This window comes from Somniosus microcephalus, chromosome 22 (assembly GCF_052327205.1).
Source record: "Somniosus microcephalus isolate GS21.2 chromosome 22, FLI_Smic_1.0, whole genome shotgun sequence".
Lineage (NCBI taxonomy): Eukaryota > Metazoa > Chordata > Chondrichthyes > Squaliformes > Somniosidae > Somniosus > Somniosus microcephalus.
In genome coordinates, this window is record NC_141008.1 from 56,749,674 (window position 1) to 56,774,284 (window position 24,611).

The window sequence follows — 24,611 nt, forward strand, 5'->3', positions numbered from 1 at the left end:
TATAAAGGTTCTCAAGTTTATATTCTATTTAAAATTCAATTAAACAACTGTCAACCCCAAAGACACTGCGCTTACCTCCCCCACCACCCCCTGCTCATGAATATAATCATTAGTGGCTCAGTAGGTAGCACCCTCGCCTCTGAGTTAGAAGGTTGTGGGTTCAATTCCCACTTCAGGGACTTGAGCAGAAAAATCTAGGCTGACACTCCAGTGCAGTGCTGAAGGAGTTGCTGCACTGTCAGAGGTGCCACCATTTCAGATGCGACGTTAAACCGAGATCCCGTCTGCTCTCTCAGGTGGATGTGAAAGATCCCATGGCACTATTTCGAAGAAGAGCAGGGGAGTTATCCCCGGTGTCCTGGCCAATATTTATCCTTCAATCAACATTACAAGAACAGATTACCTGGTCATTTTCACGTTGCTGTTTGTGGGAGCTTGCTGTGCGCAAACTGACTGCTGCATTTCTCACATTACAACAGTGACTACACTTCAAAAAGTACTTAATTGGCTGTAAAGTGCTTTGGGACATCTGGTGGTCGTGAAAGGCGCTACATAAATGCAAGTCTTTTTTTTAATCAGACAACGGACAGGTGTGGCCCTGACTAGGTGGACAGCTGGTACCAGGAGTGGCATGGAGAGCGTCACAACTTACCGTAGTACGACTGAGTGCATTGCCATCATTCTCCTGCCCACACAAGGGAGGCGGGTTGGGGGCGGGGGCCTCTGAGGCGGGTGGGAAACCCAGGAGGCCAGGTTTCCCACAGGCCCTGCCGACTGATTTGAATGTGAAGCCTCGGATTCCCACCCGCAGCCAGCCAGATTGAGAGGTTGGCTGGCTGCGGGCGGCGGGGTAGGCCTCAGAAGTGAGGGGCCGGTCTGGGGGAGGGATCGTGGGAGGAGGATCGGCAATCGGGAGGTGGGGGGGGAAGAGGATCGGCCGAGGTCGGGGTCGTCCAGGGATTGTAGGGGGTGGGGGCGGCGGGTGGGGATCGGGGGGGTCGGCCGGCGGGGGGAGGGGGGGGAGAGAGGATCGTGCCGGTCTCATCATCATCATTGCGGGAGGCCTGGGCAGGGAGGGAGGCTGGTTGGGGGTGGGGAGGTGGCCTGGGAAGGTGATCGGAGGCCTCGTGGTGAGGTCTCTGATTGCGGCGGGTGGGTATGGTCAGGACCCTGGATCCAGGAGGTAGGTATAAAGCCATTTACCTCCTGGATGCAGCAGTCCCCGCCTCTGTTTAACTGCCGGGTTTACACGAATTGTGTGACACCCGTCCACAGGCAGTGAAACACAAAATGGAGGGGGAAAAAAGAGGCTTTCAGCCTCATTACAATATTTAAATTGAGGTAACGCACCCCTGGCAGCAGGTTGGCTGCCCGCCCCCGCCCCCGTCCCGCCTCCGTTAAAACCGGAAGTGGGTGGGTTGGATACGGGATCAGGTTGGGAATCCCATTTTTAACACTTTAACTGCCCCCACATTCCCAACCCACCTGTTTTTTTACAGGGAAAATTCCATCCTATAAAAGTATAAAGAGAGAGGTAGCAGGGAGAGTACACCACAGAGTGAGCTGGTAATGGAGTGAGGTGGGAGCCAAGAGGAAAAACAGCACTGTACTTCCATAATGAGCCTTTGACTAGAGTGGGAATTTGGAGCAGAGGGGCAAGGGGTTGCAAAAAAACGTGTGTGTTTTGCAATATTCTCTGGAGGACTGGATTTTACCAACCTCGGCGGGTCCGTGGCGGGCGACGTCCGTGGCAGGTGCCGACCCTGCATCTGTCTAGCTCCTGGCCTCCGACATGATTTTTCGTTAATAGGGCTTGTTAAGCCCGCCCTGCGAGGTTCCCGGACAATTAAAAGGAAGTGGGTCTGATGACGTCATTTGATGACGCATCATCAGCCGGTTTCCTTAAAGGGGCCATGTCCACATTCATTTTGACAGTTGTGCTGTCAGTGTTCTGCAGCATTGAGGTGCTGCAAACACAGACAAGAACTGCACAAAGGTGCACGGCTGCACCCAGGCTCTCTCACAGCACGCAGCCTTCCAATGGGCGGAAGAGACCTCCCCAGGACATCAACGCAGCCTGGTTGCACATTGCACAGGAGGACACAAGCAGGGATGTCGTCAGGAGGACCAGGCTGCAGTGGTGCAAACCTTTCAATTATCTCAGTAGATCACAAAATGTTACTGCAAAGCCACACTCAACCTCGCCCTGCTGTGCCACTCATCACATCCCCATCACTCTACCTTCCCTACCCTACTCCTGCACATCCTTACTCACACCAACTTACCTTGCACCTCCACACATCCCTCTCTATCTACATTATCACTTCTCCATCTCACTAGCCACCCCTCACACTCACCCTCATCCTTGTCCAATCATACCAACTAACAACACACAAGGGTAGGCACTTGGGTGTTTTAGCCAATGTTCATGTAAAGTTTCTGTTAATGTGTTGTCAAACATTGAAATGTTTATTTTCAATACTTTGCCTTCTTGGACAGATTTGTGTGCACCTTTGGAAGTGTCTTAATGAATTCCAGTGAATGGTGAGACATAACTGTACACCCCACCCCCCAATGGTGATGAGTGTGAAAGGAATGGCTTGGACATTGCAGGGATGCTTTATGGTGCTGGTGTGGGGTGGTGCCAACCTGGCGCATCATGTGGCAGCCAGGGTGTACAGCGTCAAGTGAAGTAAAAGTGGCCATGGTGAGGCCATCCCTGGCCTCCCAGGCAGCAATGTGTTCAGGTGCTGATGCCCTGTGTCCTGTGCAGCATCAGGTGATTGCGGAGAAGGTTGGTGCTGTTGTTGGTGCTGCTGGTGTGCCTGGTGATGCTGGTGTTGGGGCTGAGCATGGTGGGATTCTGAGGACCAAGGTGAGATTTTTTCAAGGGCACCGATGCTGCTGGAATAGATGGCAGCTGAAGTTGAGATGACAGAAGCGATCTGTCAATGGTGAGAGAGCTTGCTCCAAGGAGGTGACAGTGGATAGAGAGTTTACTCCAAACACTTCCAAGCTGCATTCAGCTCCAAAGTGTCTTCCAAGTTCTGAAGCTGTGAAATGGTAGCTTTTATACCACTTTTGCAGCTGTCACCTATTCACAGCAATGGAGAGTCATAGAGAACCCGACACACTTACCTGACATGATCCCCCAGCAATGGGAACCTCGTGAAAAAGCTGGAAAAATGGCTAGTAGGTGGTAAAATGCTGTTCAACTACCTTTAAAGACCCTCTTAACTATCTCAATTGGCTCACCTGCCGCTTAGTGCCGGGTCTGCAAAGCGCAGGCAGACCCTGCACTTGGGAAACTTACATGAAGGCAGGTTCAGAGCGGGATCCCGACCCGCAGTCAATCTTTTAGATTTTGACAGCGGACCCGCCTCCGAACCTGCCCTCTGAGCGTCGGCAAAATTCCGGCCAGACTGTGGGAAATAAACTGGGAGAATTAGAAGCAGTTATGTCCCAGGAAGATACGGATTTAGTAGCACTAACAGAAACAGTTTGGCTGCAAATTGGGCAGGAGTGGAAAATAAACATATTGGTTTGTAATATTTTCAGGAGAAACACAGGCCTGGAGTTTACTCCATGGGCATAACCCAAAATTGCGCCCGTTTTGCTGAAGTCAAGTTACACCCAAGTATCCTCAATCTTATTAGAATACGTCCGAACTTAAAATGGACGTAAATAGACATAAATCAGCCATAACAATTGGAGTTTAGTTAGAGCCAGGGGTTATGTTTTTTTTTGGAAGGTATATTGCTCTGAAACTTTTCGGCTGATATTATCCCCAGCCATGAGGTGACGATGATAACGTGCTTTGCGTTGCTGAAAGCGGACACAACTTGGGTTAAGTGGCTTTGAGTGTCAGGCACCCACTGGTACTCAGACTCACAACACTGAGGTTTGGAGTTTAGTTATCGACCACTTAAACTACCAGACTGCCACTGAAACAATTACTGAGATATCTGTCATGCACTTACTGCTGCTTAGAAGAACGTCATTGAGTGAGTTGTCCTTTCTGCCTTACACAGGGCAGGCAACAAAAAGATTATAATTGAGTACGTTCTTTTAGGTTAGTATTATTTCAGTACATTTTATTGACTAGATCTGGTCCGGTGTACAAGGCTACCTTTATTTCTGGTCATAAAATGGCAAATAGGTTCGATTTCTTCAGCGCTATCACAAGGCACCAGACAATTGTGGATCGCTGTGCAGCCTGTGTCACTCTTCAGTGCTAAAAAAATGCTGGGGTTTGTGAAATGACATTTGGTTACCACTTGCCTTATCTCTTTCGCAGCATTTGTTACGTTTTCGGCATGTGGTAACTTTTGTATCAAGGCAGAGAACTTGGTTCGGAGTACTGCATGCATTCTGGTCAGCTAATCACAGGAAGGATCTTGCTGGCCTTGAAGAGGGACCAGCGATGCACGACTAAGATGATTCCAGGTATCAGAAATCAAAGTTACGAAGAAAGATTAGAAAAGTTGGCCTCGCTGACTTCAGAGAAGAGATTCCATAGGAAACTATATGAAGCTTTCAAGATTATGAAGAAGATTGGCCAAGCTGATTCGGGCAAATTGGTGAAGGGTTCAAATAACCAACTGTAATGATCAATAACATGTCATTCTATAGTGGACACTAGGTGGAGCCGTAGAGCTGTGTAGAGCTGTATATAGCTGTATGTATATAAGACTACACTACCCAGCTGTATAGATATTAAGACTACATTACCCATGAGGCACTAGGCTACCCACAAGGCAACAGTCAAGATGGCAGCCTGCACACAGGAGCACACATGCTGCATCTCTACAGATACTGTACCTAGAGAACGTGTACTGAATAAATGACTAGCTAGAAGCTAGCTGTGTTCATAATAAGAATGTCTAGTTATTAATGAACATAAGACCAACGTTCCCTGCGAGCTGTGTTTTATTCTGCGCAGCCTGTTTCTTTTAGTGCACGGTCCCTTTAAATTTTGCGCGGTATTAACAAAGGAGAAGCCGGTGAGCGGACTGCGCGGGACCTTTCCCAACACTGCACAGCTGAGGGAACATTGCAAATAACAGGTTAAAATATAGGGGGAAAATGAAGAAATTGCATTTATATAGCAGCTTTCAGATCCTCAGAATGTTCCAAAGCACTTCACGGCCGATGAGTGACTTCTGAAGTGCAGCCACTCTTGTTATATAGGCTAACGCGGCAGCCAAATTGCGTACAGCAAGATCCCATAAACAGCAAATGTTAATTTGTTACAGTGGTGATAGTTGAGGGATAAATGCTCGCCAGGACACTGGGAAGAGTACCCTGCTTCTCTACACATCCACCTGAACAGGCAGATGGGGGCTTTTGCTTTAACATCTCAACTGAAAGACGGCACCTTCGACAGTGCAGCACTCCCTCAGTACTACACAGAAGTGTCAGCCTCGATGATGTGCTCCAGCCCTGGACTAGGGCTTGAGCCCACAACCTTCTGTCTCAGAGGTGAGAGTGCTGCCACTGAACCTAGCTGACACTCCGAGATATAGGAAGTTATTAATAAAAGGCTAAATCAGGTAGAAATTTTAATTACATAAAGACTTGTGGAAGAAATGGAAAACTAGTGAGGTGAACAGTATTAGTCTGTTTCTGGAGAGAGCAGGGATTGAAGTTATGGTACTGATAGCATACAAGTACTTAATATGCTCAGATGATGTTCCTCTGTCTGCTATTTTAGTTAACCTGCAGATGAAATAACAGATGGAGGAATGTTGTACAAATGCATTAGGCATTCATTGGCTAATATTGCCAACAGTAATTTCTAGGCTTTTGTGAGAAGATGAGGAAGGGGGATTAGACCAACAGATACAGACTTGCTGTATCTCATGGCCTTTTCCTATTCCTACAAATTATAATGTTTTTGTGCTTTGATTGGGCCCAGATTTTCCATAAAGTACCAAACCACTAATTAATTCTTTAAGAACTGGGTCACAAACATAAGATCATAAGGTTTAATGTCTCATGCGAAAGACAGCACCTCCGACAATGCAGCACTCCTTCAGTACCCCACCCATTTAATCTCCTGAGAACAAAAGAACTTAAGAAATAGGAGCCGAAGGAGGCCATGAGCCTACTCTGCCATTCGGTAAGATCATGGCTGATCTTCGACTTCAACACCACTTTCCCGCCCTATCCCCATATCCCTCGATTCCCTTAGTATCCAAAAATCTATCGATCTCAGTCTTGAATATACTCAACGACTGAGCCTCCACAGCCCTCTGGAGCAGAGAATTCCAAAGATTCACAATTGTTATGCCATCACAATAAAAAAAGTTTATTCACAGATTACTATACATTGAGACATATAAAATGATTTCTGCTATCTCTCAGTCTTACATGCAGCTGCATATCCCAGTGTCTAATTAATAGTTACATTCTAACTGGTCGCCATAGGAAGATTCAGAAGGGTTCAGACTGAAAGAAAATGCGCCAGCATTTAAATATGTCCCATTTTCCTGCTGCGATCTCCCAACCATTATTGTGTATATTATTCAGTAAATATTATACTGTATTTACAAAGCTATAAAACAGTACTGTCAACATTGGAGAAATGTTAGATGTCATCTGGATCAGGTACGTTGTCCATTTTAAGAGCATCTAACCTTTTATAACCATATCCTTCTAAATTTCTATCTCCTCCCATATAGTACCTAGGAATCTCTGATTTTTATCGCCCCTCCAATGGCGGCTGTGACTTCAGCTACCGAGGCCCTAAGCTCTGGAATTCTCTCGCTAAACCTCCCCGCCTCTCTACCGCTCTCTCCTCCTTTGGGACGCTCCTTAAAATGCCCTTCTTTGACCAAGCTTTTGGTCGCCTCTCCTAATATCTCCTTCTGTGGCTCAGTGTCAAACGTTGTCTGATTACGCTCCTGTGAAGCGCCTTGGGACGTTTTACTACGTTAAAGGCGCTATATAAATGCAAGTAATCTCCAAATTTGCAGATGACACAAAGCTGGGTGGGCGTGTGTGCTGTGAGGAGGATGCCGAGAAACTCCAGGATGATTTAGACAGGTTGGGTGATTGGGCAAAAGCATGGCAGATGCAATATAATGTGGATAAATGTGAGGTTATCCACTTTGGTGGCAAAAACAGGAAGGCAGATTATTATCTGAATGGCAATAGATTGGGAGAAGGGGAAGTGCAACGAGACTTGGGTGTCCTTGTGCACCAGTCGCTGAAGGTAAGCAAGCAGGTGCAGCAGGCGGTTAAGAAGGCAAATGGCATGTTGGCCTTCGTAGCGAGAGGGTTTGAGTACAGGAACAAGGATGTCTTGCTGCAGTTGTACAGGGCCTTGGTGAGACCACACCTTGAGTAGTGTGCAGTTTTGGTCACCTTTTCTGAGGAAGGATGTTCTTGCCATGGAAGGAGTTCAGCGAAGATTCACCAGGCTGATACCTGGGATGGCAGGAATGACGTATGAGGAGAGATTGGGTCGATTGGGTTTGTACTTGCTGGAGTTTAGAAGAATGAGAGGTGATCTCATTGAAACTTATAAAATTCTGACAGGACTGGACAGACTAGATGCAGGAAGGATGTTCCCGATGGTCGGGGAGTCCAGAACCAGGGGTCACAGTCTAAGGATAAGGGGTAGGCCATTTAGGCCAGAAATGAGGAGGAATTTCTTCACCCAGAGAGTGGTGAACCTGTGGAATTCTCTACCACAGAAGGCAGTAGAGGCCAATACATTAAATATATTCAAGAAGGAGTTGGATATATTTCTTAAGGCTAAAGGGATCAAGGGGTATGGGGAGAAAGCAGGGACCGGGTACTGAATTTGGATGATCAGCCATGATCGCATTAAATGGCGCAGCAGGCTCGAGGGGCCGAATGGCCTACTCCTGCTCCTATCTTCTATGTTTCTATGTAAGTTGTTGTTGCTGTTGAATCTGATATCTGACTTAAGCAACTTTTTCTCCCTTTCCTCATGTAAAGTAACTATTTAATAACTCTACAATCTCTTTGTCCCTGGATTCCAGCTTGCCATTACCATTTTAAGTGGACCAATACTTTCTTTACTGTACGTATATTTAAAAAAATCCTTTCTTGTTACTTACAGCATAACAAAGACCGCCTACTTCCACCTCCGTAACATCACCCGTCTTGGCCCTTGCCTCAGCTCATCCGCAGCTTAAACCCTCATCCATGCCTTTGTTATCTCTAGACTTGACTATTCCAACGCACTCCTGGCTGGCCTACGTAAACTTTAGGCCATCCAAAACTCGGCTGCCTGTGTCCTAACTCGCACCAAGTCCCGTTTGCCCATCTCCCCTGGGCTCGCTGACCTACATTGGCTCCCAGTTAAGCAGCGCCTCGATTTCAAAATTTTCATCCTTGTTTCCAAATCCCTCCATGGCCTCGCCCCTCCCTATCTCTGTAATCTCCTCCAGCCCCACAACCCCACCCCCCGAGATATCTGCACTCCTCTAATTCTGCCCTCTTGAGCATCCCTGATTATAATCGCTCCACCTTTGGTGGCCGTGCCTTCTGTTGCCCGGGCCCTAAGCTCTGGAATTCCCTGCTTAAACCTCTCCGCCTCGCAATCTCTCTTTCCTCCTTTAAGACGCTCCTTAAAACCTACCTCTTTGACCAAGCTTTTGGTCACCTGCCCTAATTTATTCTTATGTGGCTCGGTGTCAAATTTTTTGTCTTACAGTACTCCTGTGCAGCGCCTTGGGACATTTTACTTTGTTAAAGGCGCTATATAAATACAAGTTGTTGTTGTTGTTGTTAAGATGTTCCTAATACTGTAGTCTTATGTCGATTTTTTTCTCTTCGCTTCTCTTATTACTTGTTTAACCTGCTATTGCTTGTCTTTATAATTTACCTAATCCTCCTGAGCACTGGATTCCTTGTACTTTTTGAAAACCTTCTGTTTATCCCTAATAACACCCTTCACATCCCTACTTCACCAACAACAACTTGTATTTATATTGCGCCTTTAATGTGGTAAAACATTCCAAGCTGCTTCACAGGAGCGGTTATCAAAAAAAATTTGACACCGAGCCACATAAGGCGATAATAGGACAGGTGCCCCAAAGCTTGGTCAAAGGGGTAGGTTTTAAGGAGCATCTTAAAAGAGAAGAGAGAGGCGGAGCGGTTTAGGGAGGGAATTCCAGAGTTTAGGGCCTTGGCAGCTGAGGGCACAGCCACCAATGGTGGAGCGATTAAAATCAGGGATACGCAAGAGGCCAGAATTGGAGGAGTGCAGAGCTCCTGTGAAGCGCTTTACTACTTTCAAGGCGCTATATAAATACAAGTTGTTATTGTTATTCTTAAATATGCCTCACTTTTCTGCTGTGATCTCCCAACCATTATTGTATTTCAATTAATTTTTAAAAGCCTATTTTGTATTCCACTGCGGAACTGTGAAAATACAATATTTTTGTGTCAGTATCCTTGCGTACCCCCACGACCATTTCTGCTCTAAAGACACAATCCTAGATGATCACATAATTCTGTCCCATGTACCCTACCTGGAGTATCAGTAAACATTAGGGGCAAAATAACCGCTGACTACTCGTTTTTGACAGACTGAGCAAGGAAGCAATCCAGGACCTTCTCCAAAAACATGCAAACTTCTTTAGTTTTCCCTCTGCTATTGAAATCCTCCAATGATTAATGTTTTAGCCTTTTCATAGACCTCCCTACACTGTAAAAAAAAATTCCCTGACTATTGGTTCCTTATACCCAAGAGGTTTATAACAACAGAAAACGCTGGAAAAACTCAGCAGGCCAGGCAGCATAGGTGGAGAGAGAAACAGAGTCAACGTTTCGGGTCAATGACGAAAGGTCATCGACTTGAAACGTTAACTCTGTTTCTCTCTCCACCGATGCTGCCTGGCCTGCTGAGTTTTTCCAGCGTTCTCTGTTGTTATTTTGGATTTCCAGCATCCGCAGTATTTTGCTATCGGTTTATAACAACTATTACTCCTTCCCTTTATTATCCTGGGGCCTCAATTCAAGCTGTCTTAGCTGCATCAGCCAAGGCGTGTGTGTCATTTATTTCCATGGGTACAATGTCCTCTATACAGCCACTTCTTTACCTCCTTTGTTATGCCAGTAGGCTCAGTCCTGTGGCATTTTAGTGTGTACGGCAATGCGCTGGTTACTTCTCAACGGAGTCTGTTTAAATAACAGTTAAAGTCTGAGTTTTAATATCCAACTAATAGTTACAAATGGGAACCACAATTATGCAGCATTAGGCTCCCCTTTAGTGCTAGAAATCCAATTTTAAAAAACTGCAGCACGGGTGCACACTTCATACACACATGCCGCATGCTTGCTCAAATGCAGTTTAAAGCATATAAGAATCGGCCTGCCACCACCAACCCCCTTTCCTGCACCCCCCCCCTCCCCTCTCCCTCCATGTATAGTTTTTTGTCAGAGATACAGGAGGCATCAAAACTCTGGACAAAACCAGCTGTAGTAGTGATATAGGGGGTCGGACTCGGAAGAGTATTGGTCAGACAGGCTGACTGTTCCTGCCTGATATTTGACTTTCAACCAACAGCACTTAAAAAAAATCCCCCAGATTATCTGGTCATTATCTCATTGCTGTTTTGTAGGAGCTTGCGGTGCGCAAATTGGCTGCCGCGTTTCCCTACCTCACAACAGTGACTACACTTCAAAAGTACTTCATTGCCTGTGAAGCACTTTGGGACGTCCTGAAGTGGTGAAAGGCGCTAGAGAAATGCAAGTCTTTCATTTTTCTTCTCAGTGGTCATTTTCCTGGCTCCCACTTATTTTCAGCACCCTGGTATAAAACGAGCCCCCACACCACAATCAGCAGGACGATCAAAACTCCACAATGCTAAGCTTCTTTTGAAGATGGCACTGAGCTAGAAATATATTAAAACACCTCAAGGAAAAGTCTGATTCTGAAAGTGTGTGCAACGGCGTAAGTTGTGTGTATATGGTGTAGTGAGTGTGTGTATCTTTAGCTTTCCTCCCCCACACTCTCTGTACACCATTCCCAGAACAAGAGGCAACCTGTCTCTGCCAACAGCCTTTAGGAGCCAGCAGTAGATGTGAGCCTGCTGGATTGACTTGTCTTTGGTTTTCGCTCTTTCCCTGTGTGGAAGCGCCACTCAAACCCTTTTTCTCACCCTCCTGCCCAACTGAGATCAGACACTCAACTGCAACCCAAACTATGGGCACAAATCTGCTGCCTACAGATAAACAATCCAATGTTTTGGTGCCCATTTAAACTGTGATCAATTGGTCTGATAACCGGAACAGGTGAAATTCATTGGGTGAATTGGTGGATGCGGAACTGTGAAGATTTGCTCAGAAATTCCGCTACTAATCTGTTTGTGTGTTTGTCTTTGTGTTTTAGGAACACGCCCACCAAAGGTCCTTTGCAATCCGCCCAGGTTTTTGGGCGAAGGAAAGCAGCAACTGCTGTTGCCCACCGCAAAAGAGGAAATGGTCTTATCAAAGTAAACAGAAGGCCTCGGGAACAGATTGAGCCAAGAACTTTACAGTACAAACTGTTGGAACCAGTTCTGCAGTTGGGCAGAAAGATATGCTGGAGTTGACATCAGAGTTCGTGTGAGGGACGGTGGTCATGTAGCTCAAATCTATGCCATCCGTCAATCTATTTCTAAAACAGTGGTGGCATACTACCAGATATATGTGGATGAAGCCTCCAAGAAGGAGATCAAGGACATCCTCCTACAGTATGACAGGACCTTGCTGGTTGCTGAACCTCGTCGTTGTGAGGCCAAGAAATTTGGGAGACCTGGTGCCCGCGCACGTTACCAGAAATCTTACCGTTAATTGTGTTTTTTGATTGTGGCAAATAAATATGTAACTATCAAAAAAATAACTGATAATATGCCATAGCGTGTTGGACTTTCTGAATGTGACGTTGCATTTTGATTGTATTCATTATGTGAATGAATTTCAATATAATTTTATAAAAGAAGAAACTTTAATGTGGTATGTTAACAATCTCACTCCTTTATTTCTATTAGGCTCTGAAATCACCTCACTTAAAAATACCAAATTTGTTTTCCAGTTCTCTCTCCTTTCTTTCCCTCTTCTCCCAAAGGCAATGACACATGCTGTGGTATAGTATGAAAGTAATCATACTATGACCAGAGACTTGAGCACACAATCTAGGCTGACACTCCATTGCAGTGCTGAGGGAATACTGCACTGTCAGAGGTGCCGTCTTTCAGATGAGACGTTGAACCGAGGCCCCGTCTGTTCTCTCGGGTGGACGTAAAAGATCCCACGGCCACTATTTCGAAGAAGAGCAGGGGAGTTATCCCCGGTGTCCTGGCCAACATTTATCCCTCAACCAAACTTCGCTAAAACAGATTATCTGGTCAATATCACATTGCTGTTTGTGGGAGCTTGCTGTGCGCAAAGTGGCTGCCACGTTTCCTACATTACAACAGTGACTATACACACACGCACATACGCACACACGCATTCACACACAGGCACACATGCATTCACACACAAACACACATGCATTAAAACACAAGCACACGTGCATTCACACACAGGCACACATGCATTCACACATAAGCACACATGCATTCACACACAAGCACACATGCATTCACACACAGGCACACATGCATTCACACACAAGCACATATGCATTCACACACAGGCACACGTGCATTCACACATAAGCACACATGCATTCACACACATGCACACGTGCATTCACACACAGGCACACCTGCATTCACACACAAGCACACGTGCATTCACACACAGGCACACGTGCATTCACACATGAGCACATGCATTCACACACAAGCACACATGCATTCACACACAGGCACACGTGCATTCACGCATAAGCACACATGCATTCACACACAGGCACACGTGCATTCACGCATAAGCACACATGCATTCACACACAAGCACACATGCATTCACACACAGGCACACATGCATTCACACACAGGCATACGTGCATTCACGCATAAGCACACATGCATTCACGCATAAGCACACATGCATTCACACACAGGCACACATGCATTCACACACAGGCACACATGCATTCACACACACACTTTCCAGCAGCGGTGGAGGGATAATGATCAGGAGAAAGAACCTTTGCTGGTTTTCCTCTTTCAAGACCTGGAGATCTTGTACTTAAAAAATAAATTGGTTTCACATTAGGACAAAGACACAAAGGAAAAGCAAGGAACAATAAGATATTTAACCATAAAATCTTCCCACACTTTGGCTTGCGCCCACGGGAAAAATCGAATCCATGATTTATTATATTTAGAACTCCAGTCTTCCCTTTGTTTTTTCCCGTAGCTTATTTTCATTTTTGTCCTGCTGCAAACCTAGGTAAATGGGAGTCAGACAGCAGGGAGGGCAGGGTGTAATATAACAACAACAACTTGCATTTATATAGCGCCTTTAACGTTGTAAAACGTCTCAAGGTGCTGCACAGGAGTATTTTAAGACAAAATAATTTGACACCGATCCACATAAGGATAAATTAGGGCAGGTGACCAAAAGCTTGGTCAAAGAGGTAGGTTTTAAGGAGCGTCTTAAAGGAGGAAAGAGAGGCGGAGAGGTTTAGGGAGGGAATTCCAGAGCTTAGGGCCTAGGCAACAGAAGGCACGGCCACCAAAGGTTGAGCGATTATAATCAGGGATGCGCAAGAGGCCAGAATTGGAGGAGCGCAGATATCTCGGGGGGTTGTGGGGCTGGAGGAAATTACAGAGATAGGGAGAAGTGAGGCCATGGAGGGATTTGAAAACAAGGATGAGAATTTTGAAATCGAAGCACTGCTTAACCGGGAGCCAATGTAGGTCAGCAAGCCCAGGGGTGATGGGCGAGTGGGACTTGGTGCGAGTTAGGACACGGGCAGCCGAGTTTTGGATGACCTCAAGTTTACGTAGGGTGGAATGTGGGAGGCCAGCCAGGAGTGTGTTGGAATAGTCAAGTCTGGAGGTAACAAAGGCATGGATGAGGGTTTCAGCAGCGGATGAGCTGAGGCAGGGGCGGAGACGGGCGATGTTACGGTGGAAGTAGGCGGTCTTTGTTATGCTGCGGATATGTGGTCGGAAGCTCATTTCAGGGTCAAATATGAGGTTGCGAACAGTGTGGTTCAGCCTCAGATGGAGGTGAGGGAGAGGGAAAAGAGGGATGGATCCAATATATGGGCATTCCTCCTTGTTCCTTCTCAGCTTTCACTCCTGCTGCAGAAAAAGCCTCTGCATTGCTCAGCATAGTTGAAAAAAAAACTGTGTTTCCAACCAAGGACATTTAAAAGACAACCATGTAACATTTTGGATAGTTTATGCTTACACAACATTGCCAGAGCTGATAAGGCCACTGAATCTCTACAGGACAAACCCCTTTGCTTTTATTTTGTTAACAGGGCCCTTGTGTTTATTTATAATGTGCATTGATAAGATCAGCCATGATCTTATTGAATGGCGGAGCAGGCTCGAGGGGCCGATTGGCCTACTCCTGCTCCTATTTCTTATGTTCTTATGATTACACAAAGAAGTAAATAGTTCTTTTAGAAACATAGAAGATAGGAGCAGGAGTAGGCCATTCGGCCCCTCGAGCCTGTTCCGCTATTTAATGAGATCGTGGCTGATCATCCAAATTCAGTACCCTGTTCCTGCTTTCTCCCCATATCCCGTGATCCCTTTAGCCTTAAGAAATATATCTAACTCCTTCTTGAATATATTTAATAAGTTGGCCTCAACTGCCTTCTGTGGTAGAGAATGCCACAGGTTCACCACTCTCTGGGTGAAGAAATTCCTCCTCATCTCTGTCCTAAATGGCTTACCCCTTATCCCTAGATTGTGACCCCTGGTTCTGGACTCCCCCGCCATCGGGAACATCCTTCCTGCATCTAGTCTGTCTAGTCCTGTTAGAATTTTATAAGTTTCACTTGCTTTCCATGACGGTGTTGCCGTCGATTTTTCTGTGGGTTTTACATTTAGTTGACAGGGTGTTATTTGAACAAAGCTGTGCGTTTGAAATATTAAATACAGTGTTACGCTTGGTTTATAGAACCTCTTCAATATCACAACTCAGGTGTTTGGTCATTTAAACGACTCTGCGTTATGGACTGGGTGACATCAGCTGGGTTCACAGTTCTTTAAAATCCAGCACAATTCTCCTACTGTTTTCAGTGCCGACGTTTTGTACCGAAGTGCCAAATTCCTAGGATCAGACAGCACAAATAACCTTGGATAGCGCTGGAGCCAATCACCAGACTGATGCTACTGTTGAGGCAATTCCGCCCCATAACTTTCAACAGTGATCAACAAGCTCCGAGCTCCTGCAGCGAGGCTCGAGTTGGATTTGCTAAGAACCTGCCAGTTTGTCTCTGAATTCCTCCGTCTTGTAAATAGTTTCAGATGATGAGTGGGTTCAGCAAAGAATTGCTGTGAAAAGTGTAGATGATGGAAGATCTGCTCCTGTCTATTCATTTTGGTGGGTTTTCTCATCATTTCGAATGGTGAAAATAGAGTCAATTCTGCAGTCTGTGTAAAATAATACTGTACTGGTGATGGGAGCAGCTGCTGTGTTGATGTCACCATAGCAGCAGCGATGTAGCAGTGGGCATGTTTCTGTTGGTGTGATGACTTGAAGCCAATAAACTGCAGGGAAAAGAGCTCATTATCCGCTGCCCTGCAAAGCACCCCTGAGTTGGTCTCTCTGTACGTGAGGAAGGTTATAGAAATGTAAGTTGCTGTAGAGATCGACAGTCCCAGCAGATAATGGGGCTACCACTGCCAGATGGAATAGAACAAAGCCAGAGGCAAATGTGAGAAAATGAAATAAAGAATGAAAATTCTTACCTTTTGAACTGAAAGACAACATTTCACAGAATCACAGAAACCCCACAGTGCAGATAGAGGCCATTTCGGCCCATCGAGTCTGCACCGACACATATCCCACCCGATCCCTGTAACCCCTACACCAACACATATCCCACCCTATCCCCGTAACCCCACGTATTTAATCCCCCTAACACTAAGGGTCAATTTGTCATAGCCAATCAACCTAACCCGCACATCTTTAGACTGTGGGAGGAAACCGGAGCACCCGGAGGAAACCCACGCAAACACGGGGAGAATGTGCAAACTCCACACAGACAGTCACCCGAGGCCGGATTTGAACCCGGGTCCCTGGCACTGTGAGGCAACAGTGCTAACCACTATGCCACCGTAACAAAAAAGAGAGGAGGTTATCGCTATTTATTTCTGCCTTTGGCTGTTTCTGATGCCTCCTAAAACAATTCTTAAAGGGACACTGTAGTCTTTCCAATTAATCAGTTGGATCCCATTAACATCATGAGTGCCAATGTTTTGTAATACAGTAAACTCTCGTTTAAACGGCACTTCATCATCCGGAATTCTTTAATAAGCGGCAAAATAGATAACCGTTAATCTTGCCGAATCCATCCATTTTTCGTTTTTCCGCGTCCGAGTTTCCCGCGGTGGCCGAGTTAGTCAGTGGTTTTTATTTTTTTTGTGTTAAAAATTGCCTACCTCTCTGTTATCCGGAATTTTTTTATCAACCGGCACCACCCCAGTCCCGTGGGTGCCGGATACGGAAGAGTTTACTGTACAACAGTTCGAAAAATGGCTGCTATGTGTGCCTATATAATAAGTCACTGCACTGTGATGTGTTTCATTGAGAGACTTGATAAAGCGTTCTATAAATGCAAGTCTTTCTTGCTCACTGTCATGGCACCACACAGTCATCTTCCAATAAGCGTTAGCGTTGCACCATTTTGGTATTACAATTTCTAGTTTTAATTTATCTGAGGAATACTGTGAAATAAGTTTTCTGTTTCTGTGTATTTCTTTTTTACATTCTTTTTAATAACCGGTAATTAATATTTTCAGAGGGTAATTTTTTTTTTTGCAGTTGCTGAAAAGAAAGGATGTGAATATTCAGAAGGCCGAGGAGGTTCGCCAGTATTCAGAGGGTTAATTGTGTTCTTTAACACGTCAGCAACTGTTAACAAAAACACCAACAATGTTCAAGAATGTGAGAGATGTCAATCATCCTACTGGAGAAACGAACGTTCGCCATTTTTGTTCAATATCACCCTTTATTCCTTCCAACAGGAATTGCCCCTCTCAAAGTAAACAGCATTGAAATCGTTAGCAGACTCAGTCCTCAAGTTATGACTTCTTTTGTTAAAAGGGGGAAAAGCTGCCATTTTAATTACAAAAAACCTTCTTCTTAGGCAGTCCCTCGGAACTGAGGATGACTTGTTTCCACATTAAAAATGAGTTCTGAGGTGACTGATGAGTCCAATGCGGGACCTACAGCCTCTGTCACAGGTGGGGCAGACGGTGGTTGAAGGGGCGGGTGGGTGGGGTGCTTGGGTTGAAGTGCGCTGCCTGCGCTTGGCTTCCGCTTGCTCCCAGCAAAGAGACTCGAGGTGTTTGGCGCCTTCCCGGATGCTTCTCCTCCACTTTGTGCGGTCTTGGGCCAGGGATTCCCAGGTGTCGGTGGGGATGTTGCACTTTTTCAAGGAGGCTTTGAGGGTGCCCTTGAAGTGTTTCCTCTGCCCACCTGGGTCTCTCTTGCCATGTCGGAGCTCCGAGTAGAGCGCTTGTTTTGGGAGTCTCGTATCGGGCATGCAGACGATGTGACCTGTCTATCGGAGCTGATCGACGGGCAGGGGAAAGCCAGCTCAAGGAGCAAGGCAGTGGCTACACCTTCTTCTGGAAAGGCAAACCTGAAGAAGAATGCCACCTCCATGGGGTAGGCTTTGCCGTAAAAAATGAACTAGTTGGGCATCTCAGAGACTCCCCTAGCGGTGTAAACGAGCGCCTCATGACTCTTCGGTTCACCCTAGCCTGGAACCAGTGCGCTACGGTCATCGGTGCGTACACCCCAACACTGGAAGCCACAGACGAGACCAAAGAGGAATTCTACTCCAGCCTCGAACAATCCCTGTCCCGAGTCCCAACGGGCGACAAGCTGATCCTCCTTGGCGACTTTAACGCCAGAGTTGGAAAGGACACAGACCTCTGGGGAGGTGTGATCGGCAGAGATGGGGTAGGGAAAGCCAACTCCAACGGTACCCTCCTCCTGACGAAATACAGAAAACAATACCGATTTGGTGACCAGGTTGTTATTGTAGATGGAAAATTTGTAATGTAGATTTTTGTTGTTAAAAGTGATCATCCAAATATATTGAGATAAATTAAAATGAACAGAGATGCACTCATGCAGAAAACAACCTCCATACTTGGGAGAAAATGTCTGGGATTGTGGGTTTGGGTGGATACAATCAAGAGGATGTTTTGCCAAAAGTAAGCTGTATTTTGGGTTTGATTCTTTTTTCACTATTTAGATTAGAAGGTAAATAAATTTCATGGGACAACAAATTATTAATCGTAGTTTTGTTTTAGAAGCACTTCCTGCTGAATAGGATAGTTTTAGGATTTTGCATTCTTAAACTTTACCAAGTCTTGAATTGGCTCCTTTCCACCCAATCCCCACTCTGTTGGTTAGAAAATAAATCAAAGCAAACTTATCTGCTTCAGTCTCTGTGAAAAGATAAGTTACCTAAACCGCCTGAGAGATTGTATAATACAGTAAATACATTTCGCAGATAAAGTTGCCTTTAAACCCATTAGCAAGGCTATGAAGGACAATTCACATAGGATATACGGCACAGAAACAGGCCATTCAGCCCAACCAGTCCATGCCGGCATTTATGCTCCACTCGAGCCTCCACCCGTCTTTTCTCATCTAACTCTATCAGCATAACCCTCTATTCCCTTCTCCCTCATGTGCTTATTTAGCCTTCGTCTTTCGGATGAGACGTTAAACTGAGGCCCTGTCTGCTCTCTCAGGTGGACGTAAAAGATCCCGCGGCACTATTTTGAAGAAGAGCAGGGGACTTATTCCCGGTGTCCTGGCCAATATTTATCCCTCAACCAACATCACTAAAACAGATTATCTGGTCATTATCACATTGCTGTTTATGGGAGCTTGCTGTACGCAAATTGGCTGCTGCGTTTCCCACATTACAACAGTGGCTACACTTCAAATAGTACTTCATTGGCTGTAAAGCACTTTGGGACGTCCGGTGGTCGTGAAAGGCGCAAAATAAATGCAAGTCTTTCTTTCTTTTACCCTTAAAGGCATCTATGCTACTCGCTTTAACCACCCCCTGTGAAGAACACATCTATTATGGAACCACATTCAATTAATGTTTGGATGAAACAAGAATTAAACATACTGAGGATTTATATTTTCCACAGGAATTGGTTCTCCTCTCACAATTTGCTAGTTACATTTTTCTGCCATTTACAAAATGATAAATATACAAGTGTACAAAATCACTTCCCTATTTTACTGTGTTTGTGCACATCACATGTACCCATCGCACTTTTCTCCTCTGTCGGGCATGATGATGAGATTCAAACACTGGATTTATGTCAAAATACCAATTACCAAATGGATAGGAAAACTATTTCTGAGTGGTGATGGTTTGAATAGGACATTAGGCTTTTTGGAACATTAAGGAGCGTTGAATAAAATTATTTTAATATAGTTGAGCTCCTTTGGAGGTCTTGATCTCACAGTAGGATAAAGAAAATAAAAAGATGAATCATTCTAGGGCTTTCTTGCATGTTAGTTTATGGGTGGTTACAGAGTACCATTAGAAAATATGTAACAGATCACTCGCTGTCTTTTCAAGTTCAGAGTGGCGCATATTGTGGATGGGACTTATGACGAGGGGGCAGAAAATATATTTTAGAAGGATTGGATTGGAAATAAAATCCAACAATTTGAAACATTTACCTTAAAAAAACCACTCTGAAGTTGAACCAGGTTTGCTCCACAAGCTCTTTCTCTTTATTCTATAGATGGTGCACGCAAAGAATAGGCATTCACTTTGAATATGATACCACTAATTCAGGAAGATAAAATATTCTTTAGTCAGCCAACTATTTTGTCATCACTGTCACAGAAGGTAATAAACATTTTTATCATTTTGCTTTTTAAGAAGCAATTTGGGAAAAAAAATGTCATTGCACATGCAAATATTAAGAACATAAGAAATAGGAGCAGGAGTAGGCCAATCAGCCCCTCGAGCCTGCTCCACCATTCAATAAGATCATGGCTGATCTGATCCTAACCGCCAATCTACTATCACAGAACCATCTCCTGAATCTAACAGAATTAGACACACGAAATAGGAGCAGGATCAGGCTACATGGCCCCTGGGCCCGCTCCGCTACCCACAGGGCCATGTCCGATCCGAACCTAGACTCATGTCCAAATTCCTGCTCGCTCCCCGTAACCCTTAATTCCCTTTACTTCTAGGAAACTGTCTATTTCTGTTTTAAATTTATGTAATGATGTAGCTGCTACAGCTTTTTGGGGCAGCATATTCCATGGACCTACCACCCTCTGAGTGAAGTAGTTCCTCCTCATCTCAGTTTTGAAAGAGCAGCCCCTTATTCTAAGACTATGCCCCCTAGTTCTAGTTTCACCCATCATCGGGAACATCCTCCCCGCATCCACCCGATCCAACCCCTTCACAATCTTATATGTTTCAATAAGATCGCCTCTCATTCTTCTGAACTCCAATGAGTAGAGTCCCAATCTACTCAACCTCTCCTCATATGTCCATCCCCTCATCCCCGGGATTAACCGAGTGAACCTTCTTTGTACTGACTCGAGAGCAAGTATGTCTTTTCTTAAGTATGGACACCAAAACTGTATGCAGTATTCCAGGTGCGGTCTCACCAATACTTTGTACAACTGAAGCAATACCTCCCTATTTTTATATTCTATCCCTCTAGCAATGAAAGCCAACATTCCATTGGCCTTCTTAATCACTTGCTGCATAATATTGTACAAAATTAATTGTTTTTAAAGGACAATGGCTTCTAGGAAGTCAGGAAGCGGTAACATAGCAGCTCGCTGCAATCTGTGAAAGCTAAAATACGTCACACCTAAAGATCTGCAATTCAAAATAAGGATTTCATTGGAACGGAATTTTAAACAAATGACTTTAGGTAAATTAGGGCTATATTGACTATTTAATTTGCTAGTCTTTTGCTATAATGATCAATGAGCAAATTGTTCAGAAGCCAATATTGGTCGAGCTCACCTTAGTCAACTAATTCATCTTGGACATGTGATACCGGACTGCAGCTGTTTTTGCTATGGGCCTTTGAGTGACTTCTAAAAACTATTACTCATAATTAATAATTGTTGCAATGGAACTTTGCAAAGAAAGGAGGAAATAAAGATGAATGTGGATATGTGTGATGATTGGATCATAGGGGAGATATTTTACAACTATGCAGGCAATCATACTGACTTATTTACATAAGTCTCAAAAACCTTCTCTCCCTGCCCAAAATAAAATAAACTCAATGTTGACTGAAATCTGCACGTTCCACTTGGAACTTTAGCACATGGACTATTAATCAATGTTACTAATATTAACAACAATAACAACTTGCATTTGCCTTTAACACAAAAGGCATCCCAAGGCATCTCACACAGAAGGGAATGGCTGAGAGTCAATAGGAGAATTAGGAGCATAGCCCAAAAAAACATGGGTTTAGTGCAAGCTTTTAAAGGCAGGGAGAGAGGAAGCAAAGCAAAGAGGTTTAGGGAAGAAGCTCCAGAGATTAGGTGCTAGATGGCTGAAAGTGAGGAATGCCAGGATGGGAGGGCTGCACAGGAGCTCAGAGCTGGAGGTCCGCTTGGGAAATAGGCTGGAGGATATTGCTGAGATAGGGTGGAGTGAGACTATGCAGAGTCTTGTTAATTTTTTTCTTATTCATTCTCGGGATATGGGTGTTGCCAGCAAAGTTGACATTTATTGCCAATCCCTTGTTGCCTTTTGGTGAGCCTTCTTCTTGAACCACAGCAGTCCATGTGGTGAAGGTATTGCTACAGTGCTGTTAGCCAGGGAGTTCCCGGATTTTGACCCTGCGACGATGAAGGAACGGTGATATATATATCCATGTAGGGGTGGTGTATAACTTGGAGGGGAACTTGGAGATGATGGTGTTCTCATGTGCCTGCTGCCCTTGTCATTCAGTATCACAATTGATGATTCCCAAAGATAAATAAAAATAAAGGCAATTTAATACAAAATAACCTGCCTCAATAGCTGAATGAGTTCCATTCAGTAATTGAGCGAAGACTCCCCTGTTAGAGTAGCTTGCTGACACTCACTTCAAGGGTCATACACGAATAATGGCAATTGAGTGAGGTACTGGGAGCAGCCGTGGGACCATACTGCGCATTGAGTCAAAGTCTTCAGGAGAGGAAATTAAGGGGTAGATGAAATAGGCAAAATAACATAAGAACATAAGAAATAGGAGCCTGCTCTGCCATTCAATGAGATCATGGCTGATCTTCTGCCTCAACTCCATTCACCGGCCCTATTGCCATATCCCTTGATGCCCTTACTAGTCAGAAATCTATCGACTTCTGTTTTGAATATACCAATGACTGAGCCTCCACAGCCCTCTGGGGTAGAGAATTCCAAAGATTCACCACCCTCTGTGTGAAGAAATGATATACCTATCAATTCATCCAATGAAAAGCGACGAGTTAAGAAAGTAACTATAGGTTTTTATTGGCTAAATAACAGAGCCCACCCTCGTGGGTGATCGGATACAACAAGGAGGAATGCCAGCCAGTCGACTACCTTTATACCTGGGCAGGTAGGTGGAGTCATGGGCGGAGTCAGCAGTGGTCAGCCCAGGTATAGCAGCGTGACAAGAGGCGACCTCGTATAGTGATACAACAGTGTGAACAGTGATAACCATAGAGTAACGATATAACAGTGATAACTATAGTGTAACGATAGTGAACGATAAAAGTGGTTTACCACATTCACCCCTTGTTTAGATTTGAGTCCGGCGGGGTGAAGTGTACTACCAGTTCTGGTATGTCAGTCTGTCCGGAGGCCTCGTAAGCCTTTCTGATCGTCGCAGCGGCGGTGTTGCATTATCCGGTGTTAATGCTGGTGTCTGCGTGGTTGGCGAAGGCTCGTGGGGTTCCGGCATGCCGTCTACCTGGTCTGGAATTGGGGGGGTGGTGGGGGGGGGGTGAAGGTGGTGTCTCCGGAGTGCCCGAGGGTGCGAGGTCTCGTAAGGAGACTGTGTCCTCCCGCCCGTCTGGGTATGCCACATAGGCGTACTGGGGGTTGGCGTGCAGGAGGTCCACCCTCTCGACCAGGGGGTCCATTTTATGGGCCCTCACGTGCTTTCGCAGCAAGACGGGCCCCGGAGAGGTCAGCCAGGTTGGTAGCGTGGTTCCCGTAGTCGACTGCCTGGGGAAAGCAAACATTCGTTCATGGGGGGTGGCGTTGATGGCAGTGCAAAGTAGTGACCGGGTGGAATGCAGCGCTGCCGGGAGGACTTCCTGCCAGCGGGAGGTTGGGAGGCCCTTAGACTTTAAGGCTAAGAGGACGGCCTTCCATACCGTCGCGTTCTCTCTTTCTACCTGGCCGTTCCCTCGGGGGTTGTAGCTGGTGGTCCTGCTTGCAGCAATACCTCTCGCTAGTAGGAACTGACGGAGTTCCTCGCTCATGAAGGAGGAGCCCCGGTCACTATGTATATAGTTTGGGAACCCGAACAAGGCGAAGAGGTCGTTCAGGCATTTAATGACCGTGGTACTGGTCATGTCTGGGCAGGGGAAGGCAAAGGGGAAATGGGAGTACTCATCAACAATGTTGAGGAAGTACACATTACGGTCAGAGGACAGGAGGGGCCCCTTAAAGTCGATGCTCAGGCGCTCGAAGGGGCGGATGGCCTTGATCAGGCTTGCTCTGTCCGGCTAAAGAAGTGCGGTTTGCACTCGGCACAGGTCTGGCAGTTCCTGGTCATGGTCCTGACCTCCTCGATGGAGTAGGGCAGGTTGCGGGCCTTAATGAAGTGGTAAAGTCTGGTGACCCCGGGGTGGCAGAGGTCGTTGTGGAGGGTCTGAAGTCTATCACTTTGCGCGCTGGCGCATGTAATTCGTGACAGAGCATCAGGGGGTTCGTTCAGCTTACCTGGCCGGTACAAGATATCATAATCGTAGGTGGAGAGCTCGATTCTCCACCTCAAGATCTTGTCATTCTTGATTTTGCCCCTCAGCTTGTTATTAAACATAAAAGCGACCGAACGTTGGTCGGTAAGGAGGGTAAATCGTTTGCCTGCCAGGTAGTGCCTCCAGCGTCGTACCGCCTCCACAATCGCCTGGGCCTCCTTCTCGACCGACGAGTGTCGGATCTCAGGGCCCTGTAGGGTCCTTGAGAAGAAGGCCATCGGTCTCCCCTCCTGGTTAAGGGTGGCGGCTAGGGCGAAGTCGGATGCATCGCTCTCGGCTTGGAAGGGGATGGACTCATCCACTGCGTGCATAGTGGCCTTGGCAATGTCTCCCTTAATGAGGGAGAAGGCTGCGCACGCTTCCTCCGTAAGGGGGAAGGATGTGGACTTCATGAGGGGTCTGGCTTTGTCCGCATAATTGGGCACCCATTGGGCATAGTAGGCGAAGAGCCCCAGGGTTCTCTTCAGTGCCTTTGGACAGTGGGGGAGGGGTAGCTCCATGAGGGGTCGCATTCTTTC

General features: G+C 45.8%; 1 pseudogene; it reads left to right on the forward strand.

Annotated features, from left to right (window-relative positions):
• The first annotated feature begins 4,436 nt into the window (after positions 1-4,436).
• On the forward strand, positions 4,437-11,970 carry LOC147102411 (small ribosomal subunit protein uS9 pseudogene; annotated as a pseudogene).
• The last annotated feature ends 12,641 nt before the right edge of the window (positions 11,971-24,611 follow it).